Consider the following 16,304-nt stretch of genomic DNA (forward strand, 5'->3'; position numbering starts at 1 on the left):
TAGTCCTTCTGTAGCACTGACCACGCCCATTGGGGGGTGGAGCTATGGGCGGAGGTGACCTGAGGAAGGAGGTCGGAGGGGGCCAGGAAGGCGCTCTCTTTCTGGCGTGACTCGGACAGGAGAGGATCGGGTTGAATTTCCTGGTGTTCATCTGTCTAGGTTGTAAGTTATTTCTCCCTGAATAAACATCTATTCGGCCTATTTGTTTATCCTGACCCTTATTTACCGCAATATATCTGGCTATGGGTTGTATGGGTGAATGGCCTTGGCATATATCCCAACTGTGGCTTCCTGTTTGACTTTCTTTGTATTTAGCCCCTCCCTCTCCTCGGTGCCAAAGGAAGCCAGTGTCTTTTTATATATACATTTTTTATTTTTTTCTTATTTTACCTATTGATCCCTGTTCTCTCTCCCTCCCTCCCATGCCCCTCCCATCTCATATCCCCCTCCACTCCACAGGGAGGGTGATGCCTTCCAGGAGGGATCATCAAAATCTGTCAAGTCATTTGGAGTAGGGTGTAGGCCCTCCCCATTGCCTCTAGCTAAGGGAGTGTCCCTCCATGGGGGATGTGCTCCCAAAGTTCTTTCCTGCACCAGGGATACATCCTGGTTCCACTGTCAGAGGTCCCTTAGACTGCCCAGGCCTTCTAGCTGAGACCCATGTTCAGGGGGTCTGAGTTGGTCCAATGCTGGTTTCCCAGCTATCAGTCTGGGGTCTATGAGCTCCCGCTTGTTCAGGTCAGCTATTTCTGTGGGTTTCTGTAGCCTGGTCTTGACCCCTTTTCTTATCATTCCTCCCTCCCTGGATTCTAAGAGTTCAGCTCAGTGTTTAGCTGTGGGTGTCTGCTTCTGTTTCCATCAGCTACTACATGAAGGTTCTAGGATAGCATGTAAGTTAGTTATCTATCTTATTATCAGGGAAGGGCATTGATGGTAGCTTCTCCACTGTTGCTCAGATTGTTAGTCGGGGTCATCCTAGTAGGTCTCTGGACATTTCTCTAGAGTCAGTTTTCCCTTCAAACCTATAATGGCTCCCTCTATTATGGTATCTCTCTCTCTTTTCTTTTTCTTTTTTTTCTTTCTTTTTTTTTTTTCCTCTCAAAAGCCAGAGTCTTAAGTCTGTTAGATAAGTGTTCTACCATAGAGTCGTATCCTCTCCCATTTTTGCTTTTTACTCTTTTCATTTTTATCCAGGAGTTGAACTGAGTGTCTTGTACTCACCAGGTTAGTAGACACCTCTAAATTATGTCTCCAGCTCTCTTTTTCTTTTTTGTTTTTGTTTTTTGTTTGTTTGTTTTTTAGATTTTTTTGTTTTGAGACAGAGTTTCTCTGTATTACTTCAGAGCCTGTCCTGGAACTAGCTCTGTAGACCAGGCTGGCCTTGAACTCACAGAGATCTGCCTGCCTCTGCCTCTGCCTCAGCCTCCCAAGAGCTGGGATTAAAGGGTTTCTGTAGCCCGGTCTTGACCCCTTTTCTTATCATTCCTCCCTCTCTGCAATGAGATTCCAGGAATTTGGCTCAATGTTTAGGTGTGGGTGTCTGCTTCTGTTTCCATCAGCTACTAGATGAGGGCTCTATGATGGCATATAAGTTAGTTATCAATCTCATTATCAGGGAAGGGCATTTAAAGTAGCCTTTGTACATGTACGTGTGCATGTACATGTGTATATGTATGTACACACCCTCCAGCTCACACATGAAGGTCATATATCAGCTTTCAGGAACTGGTTTTCTCCTTCCACCAGGTGGATCTTTGGATCTAATTCAGGTGGTTCAGCTTAGGGACAAGAACTTTTACCTGCTGAGCCATCTTGCCAATCCTGGTATCTATTTCAAGGTCCTTTCATTTCTAAAATTCCTGGCATGGTGAACTAATTTGTAGGGGATCAATCTTGAGAACCTCCTTCCTTAACTTAAGTGAGCACTGAACTTTTAACTAGCATATAAGTTAATTAAGATTTTTTTTTTTACCTCCCAAAATATACACTGTGCCAGGAATGTAGCAGGAAATACATAAAGAAGCTGGAAGCATTTGCTTTCACACCCTCAGCACAAATCATACTAACCTTCTTCTGATTAGGTTGGCTCAGAGAGGACTTCCTCTTCCGTGCCTGCTGGAACTTTCCTCCTCCTACCTTCCGAGCCCCACACTGCACACACTGCCCGACTCAGCACAGCCCCTGCTTTCAATCCCTGCAAACTCTCTCTGGGAACAAGAACCACAAGATTCCTGGAAAGCAGGGAGGGTGACAATGGGCAGGAAGAAGTAGAGTGAGCTGCTCTAGGAAGGAGCAAGAAGGAGAAAGGAGAGGGTCAACCTCATGCCAAGCGTTCCTCCTTGCCCACCTTCTCTGTGAAGACAGGGGATCTGAAGAGTGTGGCCAGTGCGCTAGAAAAGGAGGGGAAGCGGCTTCTGTTCACTTCAGCATCAGCCTCTTCTAGGAGTCAGGAGGCTGAGAAGGCCTGCTCTCTCTACCTTGCTGGTGAGACAACTCTGAAGCCAAGATGGCAGGGAGGGAGAAATGGAGAAAAGGAGGAAGGGGAAGAAAGGAGAAAAGAGAAGGGATCAGGAGGCAGAAGCAAAGAAAAAGAAGGAAAGGAAGATGGGAACAGGAGAAAGGAAGAAAGGAAGTAGTAAATGTGATGGAGAAGAGAGGAAAAGATGAGCCCTGACGGGCAGAGCCTCTCTCCTCCAACCGCTGTGGGGATGGTTGGCTAACTCCACTCCTATACTTGGCAGCCCGAGTCCTTTGGAGCAGGGACTGTACTGTATAAACTGCATCCTCACGCCTATCAGGATGACAGAAAGAAAGGCCTTCGAGCCTGGTCATAGCCCTGGCCAAATGACAGCTGCAAGCTATGTTAGAGATCATAATTTAGCTTACAGGACAGCACTGGTGACATTACAGAGAAGCCAGCCAGTGGGTGGCTCCTGTGACCTAAGAAACACATGACAGGGACTACCATTACGTTCTTCCTGTCAGTGTTTATGATGAATAATCCTGCCCTAGTATTACCAGATCTTTGGTTGGCTTATAATTTAAGAAAATCCAGTAATCCTTTTAGGTCTTGCAACTTTAACTTTTTATTTTATCGTTTATTTATTTTGAATAATTTATTCAAATTTTATTTAATTCCCGGATTTTGAATTGCTTCATAAACCATAAAAACAAAGTGCAGCACACAGAAGAAGCATGTGAAGGGATGAGGGAGCAGCTGGGGGCCTTGAACTCTGGCAGATTGTGCTAGCATAGACCCAGGTGGCATTAAGTCAAACCTGCCACTCTAAGGCTGTGAGGGGAAAGACTCAACAGGGAATGAAAGAGGAACACAGAATTAAACTGAGGAAGTGGCAGGAACTTTGGTGCCTGTAAGTGCAGGTGTTAGGGTGACTGTTTCAGAGGACCTCTTTCCCACAGCAAGGTAGACTGGGAGGATGGGACCCCAGAAGGAGAATGGGATTTCCCAGGGAATGCATGAGCTCAAGAAGATATCATCTAATGAGGCTATGTCCTTACACTGGATAGAGGACAACGGGTACTGATGGTCTTCGGCTGGGGAAACAGGAATGGACCCTTTGGGTGGTTTGAATAAAAATGGCCCCCATAGGTTCATAGGGGTGTGGCACAATTAAGGAGTGTGACCTTGTTGGAGGGAGTGTGTCACTGCGGGTGGGTTTTAAGGTTTCAAGGGCTCAAGCCAAACCCAGTGTCACCCTCTCTTCCTACTGCCTGCCAATCCAGATATGGAACTCTCAGCTACCTCTCCAGCATCATGTCTGCCCACATGTTACCCTGCTTCCTGCCATGACAATGGACTGAACCTCTGAACCTGTAAGCCAGCCTCAATTAAATGCCTTCCTTTATAAGAGTTGCCATGGTCATGGTGTCTCTTTACAGCAATAGAAACCCTAAGTAAAACAAGGAGGTGATGCTTGGCTAGAACTCCAGACCAGGTAGATCTGAAGAAGGAGAGATGCCAGGGCTGGCCAGGGATGATGAGGACCAAGAGTACAGAAAATCAGAGAGAGGGAAAGAGAAGGACTCTGTCCAGGGACACCCACCACAGCACACAATGTCCTGTATTTTGAAAAGAAATCTTATGCTTTCTACATGTCAACATTAATACTGCTTTTAAACCCATAGATCAAAATGAAGAGTCAGATATAATCCATAGGTGCATCTTCTGGGTGATTTTTTTTAATCCAATGGACATTGCTACTTAACTATGACAAAAAGACCTGATTACTCATTTCTATTATTTTAGGAAGTGTAGGAAAGTAGAAGAGGCAATCACACCATTCTTTATGAAATCATCTGATGAAATGGATAAAATGTACAAACATGGATAATATTTCTGAGTACCTCCCATCTATGACATCATATCACAAGCTTCAATAACAACATTTCAGCCCCTCACTGACTGAAGCATACTTTATCTGCTGTTTTGAAAAGAGAGACTTTTCTTTGAGATATCATTTAATGAGATTGGAGGCTTCCCAAAGACTTAGCTAGCTGACTCTCCTGATACAACATCAATATCTAATCTCCTTTATAATTTAAGATTCTTCAGCCAAGATTAGTAGCACTGTCTGTGGCCCATGTGACACTAAACCCTGAGATCACATATCACTTGAAACACAATAAAAATACCTTTCAAAGATTAATAGGCTCTCAGTGAATAGGTAATCAGGGCTATTATAGCCAACCATACATCTAGCTTTAAACTTGATGGTGTATAATTCATGCATCAACTTCATTAAGCTATAGTATCTAACATTAGTTTAGAGGCACCAATGAAGGTGTTTTGATGTGACTAACATGCTCATTCATCTTTAAGTAAAGATTACCTTTCATAATGTGCGGGTCTCATCCAATCATTGAGGGTCTTAGTGAGAAATGAGGAAAGAATTTTGCCTCAAGAATGCTGCCTGAATTTCTGGTCCACATATTTTCCTTATTTAAAAAAAAAAGAGAGAGAGAGAGATAACAGTTGAGGAAATGAGTCAGTGGTAAGAGTTCTTGCTATGCAAGCATGAGGACTTGAATTCAAATTCTGTGTGTACCTCTATCCCTGGTGCTGTGGAAAGGGCTGGATAGGAGATTTTGGGGGTTTGCTGGCCACCACCTATCCAGGTTCAGTGAAATACTGTCCCAAAGGAACAAGACAGAGAATGACAGCACAGGGTACCAATGTCCTCTAGTGTTGGGTACAGTGTACACACATGTATGCAAACAACAAACACTTATATCACAAACACAAATAGGATACATGTAAATCTGGGAAGTACTCTTCCAGTCTTCAGTCTCTCCCACCTACTCATTAGTTCTGCTTTGAAACATTTCTTTACCTCTGGTAAATGGGAACATGAATAAGCCAATGTTTCATACAGTAACTAATTTCATAAGTCTACCATGGGTTGTATCTCAGGGAAACAGGATTTGACAACTGCTATAGACCATAGTCCTCTGAGCAAAATAGACACCATCTTCATCAGAACAGTCTGGAAGTGCTAGCTTATGTAGACTAGAGAAGTTTAACTGACAGGTACAATCTGTGTGGCTGTAGGAAGAGGATATGAAAATGTTTAGGTCATACAATGGTGAAGATTAATGTTTTTCACATATATTAGGAAAAATAACTAGCATATTAAAATCCACAATAGAAGTTCCTTTATAAAAACATAGTTCCAAAGCTAAACACACCTATCATATGATCCAGCAATGTACTTCTAGGTAAATACTCAATACATAGCAATCATAAGCACAAATTTTAGTAACAATTGTTCAATTGTGAACATCCTAAATTGATCAGCCATTCAATGCATAAATATTAATAGAATGGAATGCTACATGCTAAGAAAAACAGCTAGTGCTGCTGTTATCAACAACGTGGATAAATCTCTCAGGCACTGTGACAGTAAATATGGTAGATGCAAAGGAATACATGATGTATGGTTCCATTTTTAGGAATTTTAAGAACAGGCAAAATTAAATTTTAGTGAAAGGTATAAGCGTGCTGATGACTTGGGAGAGTGATTTTGCTGGTAAGAGGTGTGAGGAAACATTCTACAGCCAGGAATAAAGAAATTCTCCAGATGAGGTATTGCTATGCTGCCCAGGCTGTCCTGAAACTCCTCACTCTACCTCCTGAGATCTTGGATCAATTGCATGCTCCACCACTCCTGGCTCAGCAACAATGTTATGTGTCTTGCTATGCAGAGTAGATATGTGCGTGGGTGGCTATATGCAAATGTGTAGGTGCACATGCTTATGCTGATGAATCTGTGGAATTTGAAACATACATTCGAGAAAAATCAATTATATCTAAAATAAAGGCATTCCCATTATTTTAAAATTAACCATTTTAATAAAAATCCTAAGAGTAACTTTTATGCGGCTTGGGATACAGCCTAATATCAGAGCTCCTATAAAACAGATAAAAGGCCCTAGTTCAATCCTTAGTACCCCCTGAAATGTCCCATACTGGGTCTCATGGATTGTAAAGGCCAGGAAAGTTGGAGCTGCATCACAAGAGGTACAAGATTGTGATGAGCATAGCAAAAAAAAAAAAAATCTTTTAAACATGTAAAAATAGCTTGGTGAGGATCCTCACTACACCCAAGGCTGCCCCTGATAACCAGAACATCACTCACTCAAGATAACAGGCATAGGACTACAACCCCACAACACCCACTGGACAGCATATAAGCAGATGAGCAGAGACCAAGAGCAATGCCCTTCTCTGCACATCTGGAGAGATGCCACCTTGATCTGCCCTGTGGCTGAAGATTCTCCCCAAGATCAACACATTTGAACTGAAAACTACAGGAGCTGACCTTCAGCTAAGGTATGTTGTGCAGGTGAGTAGCCTCGGGGAGATAGGCTTAGGACTGTAGTTAGGAATTTAGAGTGTGAATCTTGTATCATGACCCTCAGAATAATAAAATATAATTTTTATAATACCAACTATATGTACCTACTTTCTTACTCATGACAAGGATATATGGTGGTATGCTTTAGCAGTCTCTAACAACAGCTGTGATTGGCATGGGGCAGGGGAAAGAGAAGACAAGCCATTTTCTCTAGGCATGGTCTGGATCCAGGGGAAAGAGAAGGTAGGCTCGTCTATCTATAGGCATGGTCTGCCTTCAACCATAATGATAGCACCCGTGAGTTTATTACACATGCCATGTTGTGTGGCTCACTCCAAAGTCTGTACTTCAAAGAGACCCTTGGAGGGTTCCTGTACTCTGAATGAAAGACAAAGCTCTGATACAGGTAGCAGCGAGACTTCTCCATATATATCTGCTTTGTCTTCCTAAAGTAGATTGACTTCTCCTGGGATCCTGTGGAATCATAAGGGAAGAGAGAGCTCAGACCCTTCAGGAAAGGACACAGGAGTCCAGAGAGAACCTGACTTATTCCGAGGTGTGTGGCAGTGTGGTTCACTGACTTTTTCCTCCCAGATGGGTTGTGACCACACTGGGGAAAGAATTGAGTGTGCCAAGGATCTTTTCACACCCTCTCTGGAATGAGGCTGCACCAATGAAAGGGTCTGGAATGAGGCTGCACCAATGAAGGGGAAATGTAGCACCTGAGTATTTCATGCTTAAAAATTCTTTAAAGAAATCCTTGTTCTTTGGGTATTTCTGACTATAAGTAATGGGGAAGAAATATCTCCATTTGTTATTGTTGTTTGTTTTATCTCAAATTTTAAAAATACAGATTCTTTGTTATGTGAGCCTCTGATCTCGGCTCCAAGGAGACAATACAGAGATTATAATCCTCCTGTCTTGGCTGGAGGTGGGAAACTACTGTGTCCACCCTCTTCTAATGCACCTTCCCTAGGGCACAAAGCTGGCAATATCATCTTTAGGCAGAGGATGGAAATCCAAGTGACTAATGATTGAATATTTGGTGTTTACCTTCATAAACAATAGAAAGAGACGAGCCTGTTAACAGCTCTTCTCTCTGTGTGTCTTTCAGAATCTATCTTTTTATACTGGCAATCAATCCAGAGTCTAGCCCAAAATTTAAGATTTAAATCACATTAGACTCCAGTCAAACCTAAAAAATAGGGTAGGAAGTTATCTTGGAGAGGGTGTATTTTTCTAATCTTTCCTTCTCCTCCCTCTTCCAGAGTCTTCATAATTAAAAAAAAAAAAGAAAGAAAGAAAGAAAGAAAAGAAAAGAAAAAAAAAGACAGTTAGGCAGGGTTGGTACACATCTGTAATCCAGCAGTCAGATAAATCTCTGAATTGGATACCAGCCTAGTCTATATAGTAAGTTCACACCAGTCTTCAAAAATCAACACCAAAACAAAAAAAAACACACCAAGAATCCAGCTCCAGTGAGAAATAACTCCCAGCTTTAGACCTTCATTCCCAGATCATTTGTCTGTGTCATTTAATGTTGTTCCTTTCAGATTTGGGGAGCCCTAAAGACAATGCTAACACTGAGGGGAACAGTCAGACCTAGGACATAAATGATCTTGGGCTATATATACATTTTGCCTTGTTCAAGATCTAGGATTCTGGATTAAGGTCTTTCAGTGTCAACCTCTCCAAATTGTATTGATTAGGTCAGCTAGGATTTTCCATCCCATTTGGATATCCTGACAACTTCAGAGAAACCTAGAGTAACAGAAATGCATACTTGCCAAGCCTCTGGCTTCTCAGCTCATTGTTTGTGTCCCCACCCTCCCACATCCTTCTGTTCTACCACCATCACTACCCCAGGTCTGTCAACTCATGCAACAAGCTCTTGCCATTTCAAAAATGCCTCTGCATTCAAGTAACTTGTTCTAGAACAGAAGTTAATATTTTTGCCATAATGTGAATTTTGGCTTTCTAAGACATTTTCCTTAATGTCACCAAAATGCAAGATGTGATTGCCCTTTGTTTTTAACATGATATTGCTTGAATATTATAACTCAACTGTGTTTGACCATTGTCTATATAAATATGGAAAATGGCTCCCCATACACACACACACATACTAAGTATTACCAGATTTTAATTTTTCAGTAGGAGTAAGAACTAAAAGATAATCTATAGATTCTTAAACAAATTGGGGAGTTTGGTTTGGTTTCCATTGGGTGGATTGGGTTTTTTTTTTTTTTTGAGACTTTTTGGCCCTGTAGTCCAGGCTGACCTAGAATTTAATGTCTAGCCTAGGCTTGCCTAGAACTTGCAACCCTCCTGTTGCAGCCTTCAGAGTGCTGCAATAGCAGCTGTATACTACTTTGCCTGGATAAATAATTATACATTTTATGTATAATTCTGTAGCAATGGATGAATTCTTTGTGTTTCAAAGTTTAGCTTGATCAAACTACAGATCATAAATGCCATTGCTGCAGATGTGTAACACTATTTGAAAATATTCTAATTATACAATCTATAAACTTTGACTAATGAAGTTAAATGTATAGTTATTAAATAACCAGAACTGCAGCAACTGAAAATCATGGACCATTCATAGACACTGATTATATACTGTTCACAAGAATTCCTTAAAAAATACATCTGGAAACTCAACCATCACCATGTGCTATGTAATGCCAGCTCTACAACATACAAGTAATATATTAAGAATCAACCTCATATGTCAGACGAACTAGGTTTTTCATCAACTGTAATTATCTATTGAGTTTAGTTTATAAGCAAAATCTCTGCTTTCTGGTAGGTTATTCTTAGCATCATGTAAATGGAAATCAATAAAGAAATATTTGACTTCAGTGAATAGGAGTGTTTACAGCTCAGGGATGAAGAATTGCATTCAAATATACAGCACAAATATAAAAGATTTGGGTGGCCTCACATGTGTGTAGCCACAATGGTATGGAGCAGAGACAGATGGATAGATGAGACTGTCTGACTGCCACTCTAGCAACAACAGGAGGTACAGGCTCGGCGAGAGACCCTGCATCCAAGGAATGAAGAGTAGTAAAGCAGGATCCCAATGGTCTCCTCTGATTTCTGCAAGCACATGCACTATAGAGTATGTGTGGCACACACACACGCACACACACACCTTATCATTCACATACACATTCAAAAATAATAACAAACACTGTTAAGGTTAATTATGTTGTAAATTTTCATTACTATTCTTAAGAGATCTATAAAAATAACCCCACTTGCCTAAGGACAAATAACTTCCTAGAATTCTGGGGGCTGCTGTCCCTGTAAGATACCAAGCCCCATGTTTTCACTTTTGTGAACAAGTTGGTTGCCCCAACTGCACAGGATGTGCTTGATCTCATGTAGGAGGAAGGTACGTAGGAAGTATGCTTGCCCCCAGTTTGATGAAGGCAGGAAATATATAACCTTGTGGGTTTTGCCTTTATAATCTTCTAATTAATGTAATTTGTGACCATGGCCATTCTGGGACTCCCAGGTATAGACCTGGCCAGTGTTCATCACCTGGCCAGTATTTAATAAAGCGTGCTTCAAATTTGAGTTAAAAAAAAAAAAAACTATAGTAATGAATGGTCTTATTCTTGCCCAGTGGGATTAACAACACCTTGCTTCTTAGATCAGATTTGGAATCCCAAAAAGGAAATAACCATGGAATTCGTTTTGAAAATCATGTCTAGTACAGTCAGACAAATCGCTGTATTGGGCCATATGACCTTCTTCCCCCTTTATTGCTTTCTCTGCCCCACCCCACTCTCCTTTCTGGTCCTCTGCTTCTCAACTCCCTCTCCAAAATTTACCTTTATTCAAATCTGCCTTCCTTTCTCTTATTCTCTAAGTACTTGGGAACATTCTACCCAATAGCAAACCTCTCCAGACAGGTCTGTGTCACAGTAGACCCCTCTAGACACAGCTGGTGTCCTTTCTCTTGTAACATACTTCCTGTAAAGTGACCTGTTACACATCACCTGAGGATAGATCACACTAGCTGCATTCGTAATTTTCCACTTTAAACACAACCTTGCAAAGGCTCATTTGATCTCCACACATAATAGAAACTAAAAGTTCAGACATGAAACAATTTGTTGTTTCATAAAATATAGGAATTTTATATTACCTCTCTGTAAATAAATATTCATTTGTCATCCAAACACTGTATAATAAAAGCTACCAAAATGCTAATTTAAAAAAAATTCTATAACTTGTTTCCCAATCCGATAAATACAATTACTATTCCCATATACTCCCTTATTATTTTAAGTTATAAGTAATCAAGGTACATGAGACTTTAGTGCTAATAGTAACAACAAAGCTCTATTAAATTCATCTACCCATCCATCTATCAAACCCATGTATTCACCCCTCTTTCCATCCATCAACCAAACCATCCACCTATCCAGCCATCCAGCCATCCATCCCATTCATTCACCCTTGCATCCACCCCTCTTTCCATCCATCCATCCACCAATCCACTCATCAACTCATCCACCCATCTACCCATCCATCCATCCATCCAATAGTTAGTTATTACACACCTATTAAAGTGTTGGTAGATTTGTTGTAGAGCCCGGATCCAAAGCACCTTTCCTTTGTCATGGATTCTCTATGAATGCTCTTTTCTCCTCTCATAGCCTGCTATTAGAAGGTTCCTTTCCTCTGATTAGAACATCAACAGACAAATATTGAGTACATGTACAAATTGTTTACTATTCTAATCAAACAGTGCATTTCACAAAGGTAATTTGATACCTATTTAAGATGGCACATAATTGTCACTGAATTGTCTAGCAATTAGATTAAGTTGTACTAATAGATCTGTAATCAGCCCCCACATTGTTTTCTGCGTTATTGTGGGTTTTTTTCCTCAAAATCTATCATTTCCTGCTAGCATGCTATTCCTTTGCTTCTTACACTTTAGTTTCTTCAGAACCCAAGTGAAATAAATTATGAGCCTAGACTAAGTTTTTCATGGGCCCGAGTCCCATATTCCTCAGGACATGGATCTTTCTGGACCTTTCCTAAAGTACCAGCCCACCTTCCCTGATTCTCTTCTCTTCCTGGAGGCTGAACACTGAGAGAGAAAGCAAGTCAGGTACACCTGGTTTTGAGAAGACTATGGGTTCATCACTTCCTGGGGAGTCAATTGACAGTGACCTCCACCACAGGTGATGACAGCTTGAGAGTGAGCTCTGTATTTCCTGCATTTGCAGCTTGAGAGTCTTAGAGAAAAAAACAGATAAAAAAAAAAAAAAAAAAAGGTAAAGAAAAAGGTGGGGTTCCCAGTCACATATGGAGACACCAACAACTTGTAAAATATTCTTATTCCTGAACCCATTCTCAACTGCAGTAAATAAAATCAGAAGTTCACAAGGACAAAGAGAGACAACAACAGAGAAGCAATGTGAATTACCTCATAGACTGGCAAGTGGATAGTGGACAAGTAACCGCTGAGAAAGCTTGCCCTGCACTACACATAAGAACACCAGCAGGAGTTCACCAATCTCTGATTATAGGAGCTAGAGAGGCTCAGCAGGACATGGCTGTTCCTGTAAGAGATGTGAGGGAAATCAGGGAACTGGAATAGTCATCTGTCCACTGAGCTGATGACAAATCTAGAAAGGACTTCTTCTCTGCACTGTATACACACAACCAAGGTGCCCAAAACCCTGGAGAGAAAGAAGGTCCTCACCAGAGAATCCCAAACATTATGGACAAGTGTTAAGAGCAGAGCTGAACACAGAGGAGGAAGACTGGAGCCAGACCCCAGATACTTCTGTAAGTGCATCCAGAGTCTCAGCACATGAGTGAGTCCATAATGGCCACATTCTTCCCAGGAGAAACTGAATGGCTTCAGAGAACCATGAACTGTATGGGGGTGGGGGAACAGAACTACAATTTTGATATTAGGGGTTTTCACAATGAAAACTTACCTATGATCCATTACCCTGTATTACCATGGAAGCATGAGGACCTGGGTTCCAACCCCCAGCACCCACACATAGTTGTGTGTGTGGCAGGCATGTCTGCAGTGCCAGCATTAAGGAGACAAAGACAGGCGGATCCTTAGAGCTTGCTGGGTAGCCAGGCTGGCCCAATCAGACACTCCAGGTTCAAAGAGAGACCCTGTCTCAAAAAAAAAAAAAAAAAAAAAAAAAAAGTGGACAGCAAGGGGATATATCACCTGATGTTGACTTCTGGCCTTCATACTCAGACTCTTGTATACATGCACGTACATGTGTACATACTTAGCCATGTACACGAATTCCTCCTCCCCCCATCTCCCTCTTCCTTTCCCTCCTCCTCCATTTTTTTATGCAAGGGGTCATATTACCCTAAATGTTGTCAGCAGCTTTTTTGACCAGGAAGAAAATTGACTTGGAGATCAATGAAACTGACATCGTGGAAGGTGAAGAAAGAAAAGCTGGGTGTGGCGAAGCACGCTGCAATAGCAGCACTTGGAGCATACAGCAGAAGGCTCACCACTGTGTGCGGCCACACTGGGGTAGAGAGTGAAGCCCTGTCTCAAACTCAGAGCAGCCAAATGAGGGACAAGATGAGGAGAAAGAGACAAAGCCAGGAGTTCAATGCCAGGATTTCTTTACCAAATCATCCCCAGAGCCCTCCCTCCCTTTCTGCATTCCATTCCATGTGCCTCAGAGCTACTCCATAGCCATTTATGAGTTAACCTCAGAAATCACTGAGACATTCTAGCCTTTTCTTTTGAAGTAGTTTAAGTCTGCTGTCTTAGTTAGGGTTCCTATTGCTACAATGAATCCCTAATGACTCAAAAGTCAGTAGAGGATGAGAGAGCTATTTGGCTTAAGATTCAGCACTACTGTTCATCATCAAAGAGGTCAGGGCAGGAACTCAAACAGGGCAGGAACCTAGAAGCAGGAGCTGACACAGAAGCCATGGAGGGGTTCTCTTACTGGATTGTTCCCCATGACTTGCTTAGCCTGCTTTCTTATAGAACCCAGGCTCAGTGATGGCCCCACATAAGAAAATGCCTTACAGCCAGCCAGATCATGAGGAGACATTTCCTTAATTGAGGTTCCTTTTTTTTTTTCCATATAACTCTAGCTTGTGGCAAGTTGACATAAAACTAGCCACTACTCCAGCCCAAGTTCAAAAAGAAGATACATAAGAACAGCTCCAAGAAGTAAAAGTATTGAGCAAACCCTCAGACACAAATGTGGGTTTCCCCAATTCAGGAATGTGCTATTGTCCATAAAATTGCTAACCTGTAGTCTGAGCACTTATGAGGAGCCCCAGTGCAGTGAAGGGACACTTCAAGGGATCCAGGAAACAGTGTAGATCCAGCATTTTCTATATACTGAAAAAAAAATGCATGCCTAACACACTTCTAACTTTTAAATAGAAATTCTGTCTTTGTAACTAATAAGATGTAAACTTATTTGAAACCTCTGCTGCAGCTAGGTGTTGAATTTTCATATTCTATATCTTGTATAGTTTCTTAATCATAGGTACAGAAAAATATAACAAACACTTGGGAGCAGTATTTTTTTTTTCTTAACAGGAATGCCATAAATTAGAAGTCACTTTCATACATCCAACTCCATACGGAAAAGCTTGCTGGAATGCAGCCTCTCTCTGCCAGATCCACAGGCCTTTAAAAGAGCTCAGCACTCAGACCCTGTGCAGAAACTGTAGCCACACTCGGGACTATGCCTCCCTTACCACCACTCTACACTGCATGCCTAGCCTCGCCACATCTACAGCCATAACTAATTAGAACAGGGGTAGCCAGCTGGCCCAATCAATCTCTGGCTGGCCCTGACCCCCGAAGTGGCTTGGCACAAAGAGTTGTCAGTTATGGACAAACTGGGCCTCTTGGGCTTCCATTGAGCATCTGTTTTGGTTTGGCTTTAACCACTGATGATAACGGGGCACATTTATAGCGCACACTGTGATGTTTTAATACATGCACTGTGCAATTATTAAATCAAGATGATTAGTACTTCAACCACTTCTCATTTCTTTGTGGTGAGGATGTTTAAAAAAAAATCCTCTCTTCTCATTATTTTCAAGTACTTAACATGATACAGTTAATTATAGTCACCAACATCATAGCTGAGACACTAGAAATGACCTTCACCATCTAATGGCAACATTGTACCTGATGACCACTCTTTTTCTCAGGCATTTGAACTCAGATGAAGACACACACACTATAGGAGACAGCTGCCCAGGAGAACTAAGACAGACACCAGGAAATCAAGACAAAGTAGAAGCTGAGATAGAGAAAAGATGACAGGAGGGGGAGCCAAACAAAAAGAAAGCCTGAATCTGAAAACGGCACAGTGGTGTCAACATCGGCAGCCCCAGGGTGTGGAAGGAATGCTTGCACACCCATGGAAATGCTTGGGCCATATCTGGACCTGCAGATCAAATCTCCGGGTATTTAGGTGTTGAAAAGCTACAAAATGATGGGTGGGTGGGTAGAAAAAAGAAATGAAAAGCTACAAAAGTCCTTCTCATACCCTCTGGTAAGGAGTCCTCCTCTCCAGCTGCTCCACATGGCCCTTATGGATTTCATGACATTTACTGTATTCTTAAATGCCTTGTGTCCACCCCAAGAGTTATCCCTTTTGTATAGCTAAATAGATTTCCATTCCATCTAAATAAAAATGTCAAAAACAAAATAAACAAACACCAAAAAAAAAAAGTCAAGTAATTCAAAGGGAAATACTTTTTAAATTTTTGTTGTTGTTGTTGAGGCTGAGTCATCCTCCAAAAAAGCAGGTTTGTTTCTGGTTTCTCCCCCATCAAAGCCTCCTGAAGAGATGGCTTTCTTTGAAGAATTATTTATAACTTTTTTTAAGGAACAGGAAACCCCAAGATTTGACACATTTCTCTTGGTTTTTTTATACACAGAGGACCAAGATGAACCCAGTAAGCCAGGCCACACAGGAAAGCCACTCACTTCAGTGTCATCACAATGCTTTTACAATTTGTCTGTCAACTCTGGGGCTCTCCCCACTGTATTGTTGGAGCCATGGGCATCCATGGGAAACCTGGATGTTAGTGGCTCAATTAAACCCCTCAAATCAACATTTATTTTAGCTTATTTTAAAATTGTGACTCCAGGATACCAAGGTGTGGTTGGATCTTCTATGATGGATACAAAAGGAAATTTGTATATGCAAAAGTCATATTCATCCTTAGTCACTGTTCATTTAACAGCCATTCACCATAATGGCAACCAGCTATAATTAGATTGCCATATAATTTCAGTACATGCTGTTGTAGAACTTGAAAAAGTTACTGCATAATTAGCAGTGCCTATCAAGTTGTTTTTTACAGTTCTTTATAATCCACTGTTAGGACATAAACTTGGATTTGTCATATCTTAAGAATTCAAAA

Source organism: Phodopus roborovskii, unplaced genomic scaffold (assembly GCF_943737965.1).
Source record: "Phodopus roborovskii unplaced genomic scaffold, PHOROB, whole genome shotgun sequence".
Lineage (NCBI taxonomy): Eukaryota > Metazoa > Chordata > Mammalia > Rodentia > Cricetidae > Phodopus > Phodopus roborovskii.